Genomic DNA, 15,558 nt, shown 5'->3' on the forward strand with positions numbered 1-15,558 from the left:
TTTGTTTTAAAAAAATTTGACACTTACAATTGAAATTTTATAAAGTGGTATCATGGTATTATGTGAGGTGTGGTATCGCTAGATATTTTCCCCTTCTCCCCCCACCCCTGTAATATCCCAGTATTTGGGGTTACAGAAATAGAGGAAATAGATGTGTGCATTGCATTCATGCATAGAAAATCCGGGGAATTTTCGCGCTTTAAAGTAAAACAGTCAAAGTAACTGAAGTTTCATTGGACCTTGATGGAATTGAAGTAGATCATCAAGCCAAGTGCTATAAACCTTAATGTGACCTTTGCTAAAACCTTGTTTTGGGTAGAGATGATTCGATCTAAGGGGTTAGATCAAATGGAACTAAAATCAACACAATAACACATTAATCAAGGATCAATTACTTGGTCTTATAAAAGATCATAACATGTTATTCCTTGTCATAACATATGAACATCTATTCAATTGGATATTAAGTGACAATAAAATGGAGAAACTATTCTTGACTTATCTTTTCCATGTCTTTAACAAATAAATACTTCTACCATGAACCTCATGGTAATTCTTGAACAAAATTCTTGAACTCAACACCAACACAAGATTATCATTAAACCCTAGAAATGGGAGAGGTCTATAACCATCCAATAGATAATAATCAAACTCTAAGTTATTAACACTTAAAAGTTAAGAAACCACACTTGAGGTATAATTGAATTCACTTTTAAAAACTTATTACCAAATATGGTAAAACACAAGGACCTAAGTGCATAAAAGCAACACATTCTGATTTTAATCATATCTTATTAAATATGTGGAATATTACAAAACTAAATTCGTTTACATTACGAATTATAGTTCAAACTATATGAATAAAATAAACTATGAGTATTTTGAAACTCCTATGATCATGCCTTGGTGAAATCAACATTCACCATTCAAAATTGGGGTATAATCTTTGTCTTTGACATTCTGATCCCAATTACAATATAATACAATCACATATGATATAGTGACTCACCCACAAGCATAAAATCATTCACAAGATATTTAGTAACAAAAGCCACTTGGCTATCCAAAAATAAATCACATGAGAGGATAATCCCAATGCCACATAGGATGAAAATATCTACATAGCTTGCATCCTAAGAAATGCCACCTCATGCTTAAAGGATTGCTATGGATGAGAGCATGACAACCAAGCACCTTACTCATCAAATTAAAACAAGAGTCACCCACCTATGTGTCATGATATTAGAGCTTGCTCAACCCTATAAAAGGGATCCCCACACTTCATCCATTTTATCATGTTGCACCATGATGCAAGCAAACCAATACATTGAGCCACCCCATAAAATAGTTAGGATCAAGATGATGCAGCTAGGAGGTGGAGGCATGCCACAAGATGCAGGTTTATCAGAATTCCTGAAGAACAAGCTACAGAAGATAGCAAAGTAGAATTCTTAGGCAGACCATATGCTTAGATAATCATATCATCATTACTTGGGTAGAAACCTAGATTATAGTCCAAGTCCTTGTGGAGTGAGAGGGGTAAATGGTATAACCCTAGCCAAATACATTTAGTGATACTTAGGGAAGCCCATACCATGCATGATCATCACCATTGGGTAATAATCATAAACCCTAAGAACTTTAAGAAAGGAGCTATTAATAATAAGTGGCTCATGATAATGCCATGACCATGCTATGGAGAAATAGAAGAATAAGCCATAAGTTAAAACCTATATGATAAGTAGATATCATTCATCACATGAAATTATAGGGAGATCAATAGTAAGCAACCCTAAGCTTATATCTCAATTCTTAAACTTGTGAATCATTTGGTGATCATTAGTGGAATCCTACCACATCTATATTTCATTCATTCTTTAATTAAATAACATAAGAAAACCTTAGAGTTAAACTCTATACTTTATATGGTGAGAAACCATTCATCCTTATAATCAAAGTTAACTATAAAAAGAACCAATTCTTAGAATCCTAGAATTGCTCACAAATTAAATCTTATGTTTCAAACATTGAACATAAGAAGCACCTAGAGCTAAATCCTATAATTAAACCCATGGGTGGTGATTAACCACTTACCCTTATAACCAAGACCAAACCATGATGAGAGTAATATCTACTCTAGGTATTTCTAGGTGTTGTTAAAAATATAATACTTGTGCTAACTCTAAAATAGGGTTATGATAAAAATCTACATGACCTTAACAAATAGGTGCTCACATGAAATCATATGTAAGTAACCAACTTCTCAAATAAGAGGTCAAGTCCTAATGATAACTTCTAAAATACTTGCAGTAGGAATTATCAACTCTAATCAGTAAAAAGGGAGTTGCATTCCAAATGAAAAAGGAACTTAAAGAACACCTATATTCATACTTAATTGATATTTTGAATAAGCCCAAAAGTATGCAATATACTCAAAAATAAAATACTTGTTCTAAATAGAAAGAATGGTGTAATAATCATTGTTCTACAACTTAATGAAATTAACACAATCAGAAACCTGCAAATAAAATTTGAATTCAAATCAGATTCAAATTGGAAAGAAATACAAAAAACGGAAAACAAAAATAAAAGAAAAACAGAAAAGAAATAAGAGAGGGGAGAGAAGCTTACCTGGACCTCACCTGGCCGCCGCAGCCCACCAACAGCAGCCCATCAGCACCAGCCCAGCAAGGCCCAGACAAGCCCACGTACCTCTTCGCCTCGGATAAGAATGAAGAGGCGTCTTCGTCTGATACGCGTACAGCACGCGTCCGTTGGGAACCCCAAGAGGAAGGTGTGATGCGTACAGCGGCAAGTTTTCCCTCAGTAAGAAACCAAGGTTTATCGAACCAGTAGGAGCCAAGAAGCACGTTGAAGGTTGATGGCGGCGGGATGTAGTGCGGCGCAACACCGGGGATTCCGGCGCCAACGTGGAACCCGCACAACACAACCAAAGTACTTTGCCCCAACGAAACAGGTGAGGTTGTCAATCTCACCGGCTTGCTGTAACAAAGGATTAGATGTATAGTGTGGATGATGATTGTTTGCAGAGAACAGTAGAACAAGTATTGCAGTAGATTGTATTCAATGTAAAAGAATGGACCGGGGTCCACAGTTCACTAGAGGTGTCTCTCCCATAAGATAAATAGCATGTTGGGTAAAGAAATTACAGTCGGGCAATTGACAAATAGAGAGGGCATGACCATGCACATACATGATATAATGAATATTGTGAGATTTAATTGGGCATTACGACAAAGTACATAGACCGCTATCCAGCATGCATCTATGCCTAAAAAGTCCACCTTCAGGTTATTGATACGTCTCCGACGTATCGATAATTTCTTATGTTCTATGCCATATTATTGATGATACCTACATGTTTTATGCACACTTTATGTCATATTCGTGCATTTTCTGGAACTAACCTATTAACAAGATGCCGAAGTGCCGCTTGTCGTTTTCTGTTGTTTTTGGTTTCAGAAATCCTAGTAACGAAATATTCTCGGAATTGGACGAAATTAAAGCCCAGGGGCCTATTTTCTAACGAAGCTTCCAGAAGTCCGAAGGAGAGATGAAGAGGGGCCACGGAGGGGCCACACTATAGGGCGGCGCGGCCCCCCCCTTGGCCGCGCGGCCCTGTGGTGTGGGGCCCCCGTGCCGCCTCTTGACCTACCCTTCCGCCTACAAATAGCCTCCGTGACGAAACCCCCCAGCACCGAGAGCCACGATACGGAAAACCTTACTGAGACGCCGTCGCCGCCGATCCCCTCTCGGGGGATCCAGGAGATCGCCTCCGGCACCCTGCCGGAGAGGGGAATCATCTCCCGGAGGACTCTACGCCGCCATGGTCGCCTCCGGTGTGATGTGTGAGTAGTCTACCCCTGGACTATGGGTCCATAGCAGTAGCTAGATGGTTGTCTTCTCCCCATTGTGCTATCATTGTTGGATCTTGTGAGCTGCCTAACATGATCAAGATCATCTATCCGTAATTCTATATGTTGTGTTTGTCGGGATCCGATGGATAGAGAATACTATGTCATGTTAATTATCAAGTTATTATACATGTGTTGTTTATGATCTTGCATGCTCTCCGTTTCTAGTAGAGGCTCGGCCAAGTTTTTACTTTTAACTCCAAGAGGGAGTACTTATGCTCGATAGTGGGTTCATGCCCGCATTGACACCGGGACGAGTGACAGAAAGTTCTAAGGTTGTGTTGTGCTGTTGCCACTAGGGATAAAACATTGGCGCTATGTCCGAGGATGTAGTTGTTGATTACATTACGCACCATACTTAATGCAATTGTCTCGTTGTTTAGCAACTTAATACCGGAGGGGGTTCGGATGATAACCCGAAGGTGGACTTTTTAGGCATAGATGCAGCTTGGATGGCGGTCTATGTACTTTGTCGTAATGCCCAATTAAATCTCACTATACTTATCATGTCATGTATGTGCATTGTTATGCCCTCTCTATTTGTCAATTGCCCGACTGTAATTTGTTCACCCAACATGCTTTTATCTTATGGGAGAGACACCTCTAGTGAACTGTGGACCCCGGTCCATTCTTTAATACTGAAATACAAATCTGCTCGCAATACTTGTTTTTACTGTTTTCTCTGCAAACAATCATCTTCCACACAATACGGTTAATCCTTTGTTACAGCAAGCCGGTGAGATTGACAACCTCACTGTTTCGTTGGGGCAAAGTACTTTGGTTGTGTTGTGCAGGTTCCACGTTGGCGCCGGAATCTCCGGTGTTGCGCCGCACTACATCCCGCCGCCATCAACCTTCAACGTGCTTCTTGGCTCCTCCTGGTTCGATAAACCTTGGTTTCTTTCTGAGGGAAAACTTGCTGCTGTGCGCATCATACCTTCCTCTTGGGGTTGCCCAACGAACGTGTGAAATACACGCCATCAGTTATCATCCGAACCCCTTCCAGTATTAAGTTGCAAACAACAGACAATTGCATTAAGTATGGTGCGTAATGTAATCAATAACTACATCCTCGGACATAGCATCAATATTTTATCCCTAGTGGCAACAGCACATCCACAACCTTAGAACTTTATGTCACCTGTCCCGCATTTAATGGAGGCATGAAACCACTATCGAGCATAAGTACTCCCTCTTGGAGTTAAGAGTAAAAACTTGGCCAGAGCCTCTACTAATAACGGAGAGCATGCAAGATCATAAACAACACATAGGTAATAGATTGATAATCAACATAACATAGTATTCTCTATCCATCGGATCCCAACAAACACAACATATAGCATTACAGATAGATGATCTTGATCATGTTAGGCAGTGATACGTCCAAAACGTATCTACTTTCCCGAACACTTTTGCTATTGTTTTGCCTCTAATTTGTGTATTTTGGATGCAACTAACACGGACTAACGCTGTTTTCAGCAGAACTGTTCTGGTGTCTCGTTTTTGTGCAGAAATCCAACTTTCGGGAAAAACCTCGGGATTTTGACGAAAGGGCCTATTTTCCCGAATACCGACGGAGCCGGAAGGACAATTCAAGTGGAGGCCCAAGGGCCCCACACCATAAGGCGGCGCGGCCTAGGGGGCCCGCGCGGCCCTATGGTGTGGCCCCTCGGCCGGCCTCCGACGCCCTCCTTCGGACTACTTATTCGCCTCGACCTAAAAACGCACGAGAGGAGGTCGAAGTCGCCGAAACCCTCCGAACGCCGCCACATCGCGAAACTCCGTCTCGGGAGCCGAAGTCTCCGTTCGGCACTCCGCCGGGACGGGGAATTGGAGGAGATCATCGCCATCATCACCGCCAACGCCTCTCCATCAGCCACCATCAACCAGCCATGTTCCCCCCATCCATGTGTGAGTAATTCCCCCGCTGTAGGCCGAAGGGGATGGTAGGGATTGGATGAGATTGGTCATGTAATAGCATAAGATTGTTAGGGCATAGTGCCTAGTGTCCGTAGATGGTACTTTTATGATATTGTTGCAACTTGTTATGCTTAATGCTTGTCACTAGGGCCCGAGTGCCATGATCTCAGATCTGAACATGTTATTGATTCATGAAGATATTCGTTGTTTATGATCTTACCTGCAAGTTGTATACACATGTCGCTGTCCGGAACCGATGGCCCCGAAGTGACAGAAATCGGGACAACCGGAGGGAATGGTAGCGATGTGAGGATCACATGTGTTCACGGAGTGTTAATGCTTTGCTCCGGTACTCTATTAAAAGGAGTACCTTAATATCCAGTAGTTTCCCTTGAGGCCCGGCTGCCACCGGCTGGTAGGACAAAAGATGTTGTGCAAGTTTCTCATTGCGAGCACGTACGACTATAATTGGAACACATGCCTATTGATTGATTAGTACTTGGATACCGTTTTATTATTATCTCGCAAATGCCCTGCTATGATTGTTACATGAGTTTCTCTCATCCATGCAACGCCCGTCATCCGTCCCCGTGCCTACAACATTTTAATCCTGCTGTTTACTAAAATCACTACTGCTGTCTTTGTTACTTTGCTGTTGTTATTTTACTACTGCTACTGCTATAAAACTGTTACTACTGATAAACTCTTGCGAGCAAGTCTCGTTTCCATGTGCAGCTGAATTGACAACTCCGCTGTTAAGGCTTTCAAGTGTTCTTTGTCTCCCCTTGTGTCGAATCAATAAATTGGGTAATACTTCCCTCGAAGACCGTTGCGATCCCCTATACTTGTGGGTCATCAAGACTATTTTCCGGCGCCGTTGCCGGGGAGCATAGCTTTATTTGGAAGTTCACTTGGATTGATATTGTTCGCTGCAAATTCTCCATCATGGGTAAACCTCGCGATACTAAGGTCGCCATATTACCATCCACTACAAGAAAAGGTACAACTCGAGTACCTCTCGCTGCTCTTGATTCACCATCCGTGATTGATAAACTTGTTTCACCGCCACATGCTTCAAATGCCGGTACTTCGCTGAATCTGAAAACTCTCATAATATTGATAATATTTCTGCTGTGCTTGATGATAGTGGTTCATTGGGAACTTTTCTAGATGCTAAAATTGCTAGGTCTAGACAAATTGAAAATGCTGAAACTCCCGATGTTGCTACACCTGTTAATTCACCTGAACTTGAATACTCTAGTGATGATCTTGATGAAGATTATGTGGAACTTGATGATGATTTTATTGAAAAATGTCATGCTACTACTGATGCAAGAAAAATTAAAAAGTTGCTTGCAGAACATACTGTTAGATATAAACTGTCTCCGATCCTAAATTTGCCACATCTCCTATAAACATTAAGGATAAAGATTATGATTTTTCTCTTGATCTATCTCATATAGCTATTGTTGAGAAAACACCCTTTTGTGGTACTCGAAAAGGAAAGTGCTGTTGAACACATGACTGAGTTATCTACTTTGAGTAGCTTGTTTTCCGATGATGTTAAGAAGCGTACTTACTTTGTTGCTAAAATCTTTCCATTCTCATTAAAGGATGACGCTAAAACTTGGTATAATAGTTTGCCACCTAGTTCTATTAAAAGTCCAAAAGAATTGCTTGCTGTTTTCTTTCGGAAATACTTTCCGCCAAGTGCTCAACATGTTGCTTTGCGAGAGAGTTTATAATTTTGATCAAGGAGATGAAGAGAAATTGCCTGAGGCTTGGGCAAGATTTTGCTCTCTTATTAGAGCTCTGCCTGACCATGATTTAGAAAAGCATGATTTACTTGATATATTTTATAGTGGACTAACCATTGAGTCTAGGGAATACCTGGATAGTTGTGCTGGTTGTGTTTTCAGGAAAAGAACTCCGCACGATGTCGAAGAATTATTGGCTAAAATAGGCCGGAATTATGATGATTGGACTACGCCCGAACCAACTCCAACGCCAATAGTGAAGAAGAGGGGTTTAATTAAATTGAATGATGAAGATATGAGGGAAGCCAAGAAGTCTCTCAAGGAGAAAGGTATTAAATCTGAAGATGTGAAGAATCTACCTCCAATAGAAGATATATGTGAGATAATTTCCCCTTCATCCATGATTGAGGTAAATTCCCTTCAACGCTTTACTAGGGAAGATATTCCGTATTCAAAACCTCCTGCGCAATGCTTAGATGAGTTTGATAATTATATTGTTAAGCAAGAAAATTTTAATATGAGAGTAGAGAATCATCTAATGGAAAATTCTCAAGCTATTAGTGAATTGCATGATATTGTGGAGAGAACCTCCAATGATGTTAAGATGCTTGTTAAACATTTTCATATGGTTCAAACTCAAATTGATCAACTCACTAAAGTGCAAAATGACTTGTTGGGAAATAATGCTAAAGAAAAACATGCTTATGAAGTAACAACTAGAGGTGGTGTCTCTACCCAGGATCCTCTATATCCTGAAGGGCATCCCAAAAGAATTGAACAAGATTCTCAACAAACTAAAACTAGTGCTCCATCTAAGAAAAAGAAGAAGAAACATAAAAATGTTGTAGAATCCTCTCGAACCTGCTAATGATCCTAATAGTATTTCTATTTCGATGCTGAAACCGAAAGTGGTAATGAAAATGATAAAGATAATGATAAGAATGATGCTCTCGATAAAGAAGAGGTTGAAAAAGAACCCGAAAAGCATGCTAAAAATAAAAAGTATACTAAAGAAGATTTTATTGCTGAGAAACATGGTAATGAAAGAGAACCTTGGGTGCAAAAGCAAATGCCTTTTCCTGCTAAGAAATTAAAATCAAAGGAAGAAGAACACTATAATAAATTTTGTGATTGGATGAAACCTTTATTCTTGCAAATCCCTTTGACTGATGCTATTAAATTGCCTCCTTATTCAAAGTATATGAAAGATATTGTTACTAACAAAAGGAAAATCCGCAATGAGGAAATTTCCACTATGCTTGCTAATTACTCTTTCAATGGCAAAGTTCCAAAGAAGTTGGGCGACCCGTGTATACCTACTATTCCTTGTTCTATTAAGAATAATTATGTTAAAACTGCTCTATGTGATTTGGGAGCCGGTGTTAGTGTTATGCCTTTTTCTCTTTATAAGAGACTTTACTTAGATAAGTTGATACCTACTGATATATCTTTGCAAATGGCTGATAAATCTACTCCTGTTCCTGTTGGTATATGTGAGGATGTTCCTGTTCAAGTTACAAATAACTGCTTGATATTAACTGATTTTGTTGTGTTGGAAATGCCTCGAAGATGATAATATGTCTATTATTCTTGGGAGACCTTTTCTTAACACCGCAGGGGCTGTTATTGATTGCAATAAAGGAAAGGTTACTTTCAATGTTGATGATAAGGAACACACCGTCTATTTCCCCAAGAGGATTGAAAAAGCGTGCGGAGTTAATACTATTTCTAATGTGAGAACTATCAAAGTGGGAACTATTGATTGTCCTATATATGAGCCTAAAGAAGAATATCAAACTCTTGTGATTGGATCCATATCAATACAATTCAAGGTAACATGATTGATTTGAGGTTTATTTCTTCATATGCTATGTAAAACTTATTTGGTGGCAAGACTTGATCAACCTTGTTAACAAATACATTTTATATGCATAGAGGAGGTAAACAACATCTCTTTCTTCCTCCACTTGCTCTAGTTGTTGTAGCACTTTTAATTTGCAAAGTTTCTTAGTTGATTTGAGATTTCAAAAATTTTCCTGGCCAGTAATAATAAACTTAATACCCAGAAAATGTGCATTTTTCAAAGTTTTCAAAAATTCGCGAAAATTACACCGTTGGTCCTATTTTTCGACGAGGCACCTGGGAGCACCAGAGGATGACCTGTGGGGCACCACAGGGTGCCACACCACAGGCCGGCACGGCCAAGGAGGGGGGCGCGCCACCATGTGGTGTGGGCCCCTCCTTGCCCCACTACATCATCTCTTCCTCCCAGCATCTTCTCTCTCCCGAAAAAACTTGAACCAACTTTCTCTCACTCGCGTTTTTGCTCAAGAGCTCAGGATTTTTCGATCTCTTTGCTCAGCCCAGATTTCTGTTTGAAATTTGGCACATTTGCTCTCCGGTATGTGACTCCTTCGATTATCCAAATAGAATTTTGTTTGGTTGAGTATATCTTGAATATTTTGCTGCTGTAGGTAACATGTTTAGTGAGCTTGCATGCTTGTTCTAAGTGGTAGAAACTAGTTTTGATGCATGATTAGTACTCTAGCAAGTTCCTATGGTAGTTTCCCTCAATTATATGTCACCAAATCAAGTTTTATATTGTTTGTTGAAAATTCAGAAAATGAAGAAGTTCAAATTTGGAGAATTGTTCAAGAAAGGAACAACCAGCACCGGGAGGCCTTCTAGGACCGCCACCCAAATTAGGCGGTCGTACAATGAGGACATCATCGCGCCTAGCTTCGCGCCCGAAGAGGACAATGGGGCTCCTAATGCCTCATCCTTCCCATGTTATGATTTTCTGACAAATGCAGGGATATTGGATGATTTCTTCACCCTTGTCAACAGGGCGGGCTTAACCACCTACATTGGAGATGAAAGGGAGCAATACTACATGCTCACCAAAAAATTTGTCGAGAGCTTCAAGTTCCAAAACACGGAATATAATCCGACAGTTGCATTCAAGATCTATGGTACTCCTGTTACTATGGAATTGCAAGAATTTTGTCGTGCATTGGATATTGCCCCTGTAGGTACAACAAGGAGGATCGATAACAACCCTCGGGACTTGTTGGAGCTCTATCGAGGGATCACCAATGATGACTGTCGCACCATTCAGCGGGGCAAGATAAGGAACATTCAACTCCCCGCCATTAAATATTTTGCATATTACGTTGCCACTAGCATACTTGGTAGGGAGAACACTAGCAATATTTCTAGTTACCATCTTGCTTTCTTGAATATTGCACTTACTGGACAGACATCTTATCATCTTGGTTCTCTTATTGCTCGCCGCTTGTCTACCAAGGGGCCTATTTTTGGAGGAACTATTGCACTGCGCATTTTAACACATTTAGAGCTTCCTATTGATCCTAATGATATGCCACTAACCCCTAGGAGGCTTGATATCATTGCTATGAAAAGCCATCAATTTGTTACCACCGAGTCTACTTTAGATAATATGGCCTATAGAATGTTGTTTACTGATGGGGATGAGAAAGAAATCCCTCTTCCCCAGCCAGGTTTGTTCGATATTGACAGGCAACCATGGTCACGCACTAAGGAGGAGGTGGATGAACATATGAAGATACAAGACTTCCACCAGCAGCATGACTCCGAGGACGCCGAGCCCTCCTACGATTACACCGTCACGTATCCGGGTGCTTCTTCTAGCACATACCCGGAATATGATCCATCTTCGTCGTACCACGGAGATACTACCTCATGGTCTCGATGGGATTGAACTTCACTTAGGCCGAAAACCTAAGCTTGGGGGGAGGTATACCAGCATCACTCATTCTTTGCATATTATGGTTGCTGGATACTTGTACATACTTGTTTAGTCTCTTTGAGTGGTTTTCTAATGAGAGGAAGATGATATTTGGGGAAGTGCTGCCTGAAAACAGATTCTGGGCTGTTACCGTAAAAATTCGTACGCACAGCCAGAACAGTATTTTGCGAAGCCAATTTTTGTGCATGTTCCCCAGGTTGTTATCTAACTTTCATTAGTTGAACACTTTTTGAACTGAGCAACGTAAGATTTTTGTAAAAATCGATTTCTGTACTGCTGTCAGGTTTTGGCAGATTTCTGCCATCTCGCTTTTCTCGTGTTTCTTTTAGTTTGCTATTTCTTGTTTCCACTTTGTTTCTTTCCCAAAACACAAAAAGACCAAAAATATTTCTGTTGTTTCTCTTCACCATTTGTTTATCTTGGTTTCTTGCATTTGTTTCGCTTTATTTGCTATTGCTAGTTTGCTATAAGAAAACCCAAAAAGATTTTGCTTTGTTTGCTTGTTTCCTTTTGTTCTTATTCTCAAATTCGAAAACACCAAAAATATTTGCTGTTCTTCTTTGGTTTGTAAAGTTCATCTTGAGTTCAATGGTCTTCGGTGGCTGGAGTGTGGTTTTCATTTCATATTATCCAAGCTACACAAGTGAAAAGGCAATAATGACGATCTACGACAATCTGATTGTGGTGAGAGGCTGGTATGAACTCTATTTGTTTTCATTTTTGTACATATACTCATCCATGTGAGCATGCTTAGTTGGTTCATGTGAGGTATATGTCATTTAAGAAAGTCTAGTAGTTCATGATCTCTCATGATTAGCTCCAATTCATTAATATAAGTAGCATGTCATGGATGTTTGCTTGCGTTATTTTATTCATAAGTAAGTATGGCATTGTGGTATCCTCCTCTGAATAATTCATTTATATCGACTTGGCACATGCTCACGCATGCATATGACTGAACAAAAGTCCATTAAGCCTCAATGATTTACATTGCTTCGAGTTCTTGTATCACTTTTATACCTCGGCTAATTTATTTTGCCGCAAGCATGATTATGACGAGTATCTTGCTCTCTTGATTTGTCGCTCCCTAGTCTTTTGCTAGCCTTCACTTGTACTGAGCGGGAACGCTGCTCGTGCCTCCAAACACATGAAAACCAAGTTATTCCAAAGTGTCCACCATAAATACCTATGCATGGCATTTCAAACCATTCCAAGTAAATTCTCATGCGCTACCTTTAAAATCTTCAAAATGCTTCTTAATTTGTGTTAATGTTTCATAGCTCATGAGGAAGTATGTGGTGTTTAGCTTTCAACCTTGTCATTTATTTTTGACGGACTCTCATATGGACTAGTGGCATATCCGCTTATCCAATAATTTTGCAAAAAGAGCTGGCAATGGGATTCCCAGTCCCGAATTAATTAACTTAAATAGACACTCTTCCATGGTTTGTGATTGTTGGACGGCACCCGAAGGATTCGGTTAGCCATGGCTTGTGTAAGCAAAGGTTGGGGGGAGTGTCATCATCATAATAAAACTAAAGTAAAAAGGCACTCCTTCATGGTATGTGATCATAGGCGTGCACCCGAGGATTCGGTTAGCCATGGTTTGTGTAAGAAAGGTTGGAAGGAGTGCCACATAAAAATGCAAATAATTCATGGGAGCCGCTCTTGTAAGTCCGGTTGGCGAGGTAGTTGGTGTACCCATTACCATTCGTTGACAACAACAAACACCTCTCAAAATAATTTTACTCCTGCTTTACAAATGAAAAGCTCTAGCGCATGTTAATCCCTCGCTTCCCTCTCGCGAAGGGTCAATCTTTTACTTTTATGTTGTGTCTCCATCCTTTCTTTGAGCACTTTCTTGAGAGCACAACTGTCATTCTTAGTATAATATGCTTGTCTCAAAATATGATTGATTGTGGTATAACTTTGATGCTTTTATCTTTGACAATCACTACTTCTAGTCTTTCTATGAACTCCGGAGGTGCCCGGGCATTTATGTTTTGCCGATCAAATACGAGCAAGCGAGATACCACTTTATCATACTCTCTTATGAACATTGCAATCCTGCTTATATACATGATTCATGATGCTTATTATTAATTGTTGGTACCTTTTCATGATTGACATAGCTGTTAGATGATCTTATTTGCATGTATCTTATTATGAGCTGCTTAAGTATTAGCCATATCATGAGAATATATACATCATATGAGCAAATGTGTTCGTGAAAGTTCTTTTTATCGCTCGCTTGTTAACTGAATTGCTTGAGGACAAGCAATAAGCTAAGCTTGGGGGGAGTTGATACGTCCAAAACGTATCTACTTTCCCTAACACTTTTGCTATTGTTTTGCCTCTAATTTGTGTATTTTGGATGCAACTAACACGGACTAACGCTGTTTTCAGCAGAACTGTTCCGGTGTCTCGTTTTTGTGCGTAAATCCAACTTTCGAGGAAAAACCTCGGGATTTTGACGAAAGGGCCTATTTTCCCAGAATACTGACGGAGCCAGAAGGACAATTCAAGTGGAGGCCCGAGGGCCCCACACCATAAGGCGGCGCGGCCTAGGGGGGGCCCGCGCGGCCCTATGGTGTGGCCCCCTCGGCCGGCCTCCGATGCCCTCCTTCGGACTACTTATTCGCCTCGACCTAAAAACGCACGAGAGGAGGTCGAAGTCGCCAGAAACCCTCCAGAACGCCGCCACATCGCGAAACTCCGTCTCGGGAGCCAGAAGTCTCCGTTCTGGCACTCCGCCGGGACGGGGAATTGGAGGAGATCATCGCCATCATCACCGCCAACGCCTCTCCATCAACCAGCCATGTTCCCCCCATCCATGTGTGAGTAATTCCCCCGCTGTAGGCCGAAGGGGATGGTAGGGATTGGATGAGATTGGTCATGTAATAGCATAAGATTGTTAGGGCATAGTGCCTAGTGTCCGTAGATGGTACTTTTATGATATTGTTGCAACTTGTTATGCTTAATGCTTGTCACTAGGGCCCGAGTGCCATGATCTCAGATCCGAACATGTTATTGATTCATGAAGATATTCGTTGTTTATGATCTTACCCGCAAGTTGTATACACATGTCGTCGTCCGGAACCGATGGCCCCGAAGTGACAGAAATCGGGACAACCGGAGGGAATGGTAGCGATGTGAGGATCACATGTGTTCACGGAGTGTTAATGCTTTGCTCCGGTACTCTATTAAAAGGAGTACCTTAATATCCAGCAGTTTCCCTTGAGGCCCGGCTGCCACCGGCTGGTAGGACAAAAGATGTTGTGCAAGTTTCTCATTGCGAGCACGTACGACTATAATTGGAACACATGCCTATTGATTGATTAGTACTTGGATACCGTTTTATTATTATCTGCAAATGCCCTGCTATGATTGTTACATGAGTTTCTCTCATCCATGCAACGCCCGTCATCCGTCCCCGTGCCTACGATATTTTAATCCTGCTGTTTGCTAAAATCACTACTCGCTGTCTTTGTTACTTTGTCGTCGTTATTTTACTACTGCTATCGCTATAAAACTGTTACTATCGATAAACTCTTGCGAGCAAGTCTCGTTTCCAGTGCAGCTGAATTGACAACTCCGTTGTTAAGGCTTTCAAGTGTTCTTTGTCTCCCCTTGTGTCGAATCAATAAATTGGGTAATACTTCCCTCGAAGACTGTTGCGATCCCCTATACTTGTGGGTCATCAGGCGGCTCACAAGATCCGACAATGAAGCACATAAGGAGAAGACGACCATCTAGCTACTGCTATGGACCCATAGTCCAGGGGTGAACTACTCACTCATCACTCCGGAGGCACCATGTCGGTGAAGAGTCCTCCGGGAGATGATTCCCCTCTCCGGCAGGGTGCCGGAGGCGATCTCCTGAATCCCCCGAGATGGGATTGGCGGTGGCGGCGTCTCTGAAAGGTTTTCCGTATCGTGGCTCTCGGTACTGGGGGTTTCGCGACGAAGACTATATGTAGGCGGAAGGGCAGGTAAAGGGGCGTCACGAGGGGCCCACACAACAGGCCGGCGCGGCCAGGGCTTGGGTCGCGCCGCCCTGGTGTGTCGCCACCTCGTGGCCCCACTTCGACTCTCCCTCGGACTTCTGGAAGCTTCGTGCAAAAATAGGCCCCTGTGCGTTGATTTCGTCCAATTCC

The sequence above is a fragment of the Lolium rigidum genome, chromosome 3, assembly GCF_022539505.1.
Source record: "Lolium rigidum isolate FL_2022 chromosome 3, APGP_CSIRO_Lrig_0.1, whole genome shotgun sequence".
In the NCBI taxonomy this organism is placed as follows: Eukaryota; Viridiplantae; Streptophyta; class Magnoliopsida; order Poales; family Poaceae; genus Lolium; species Lolium rigidum.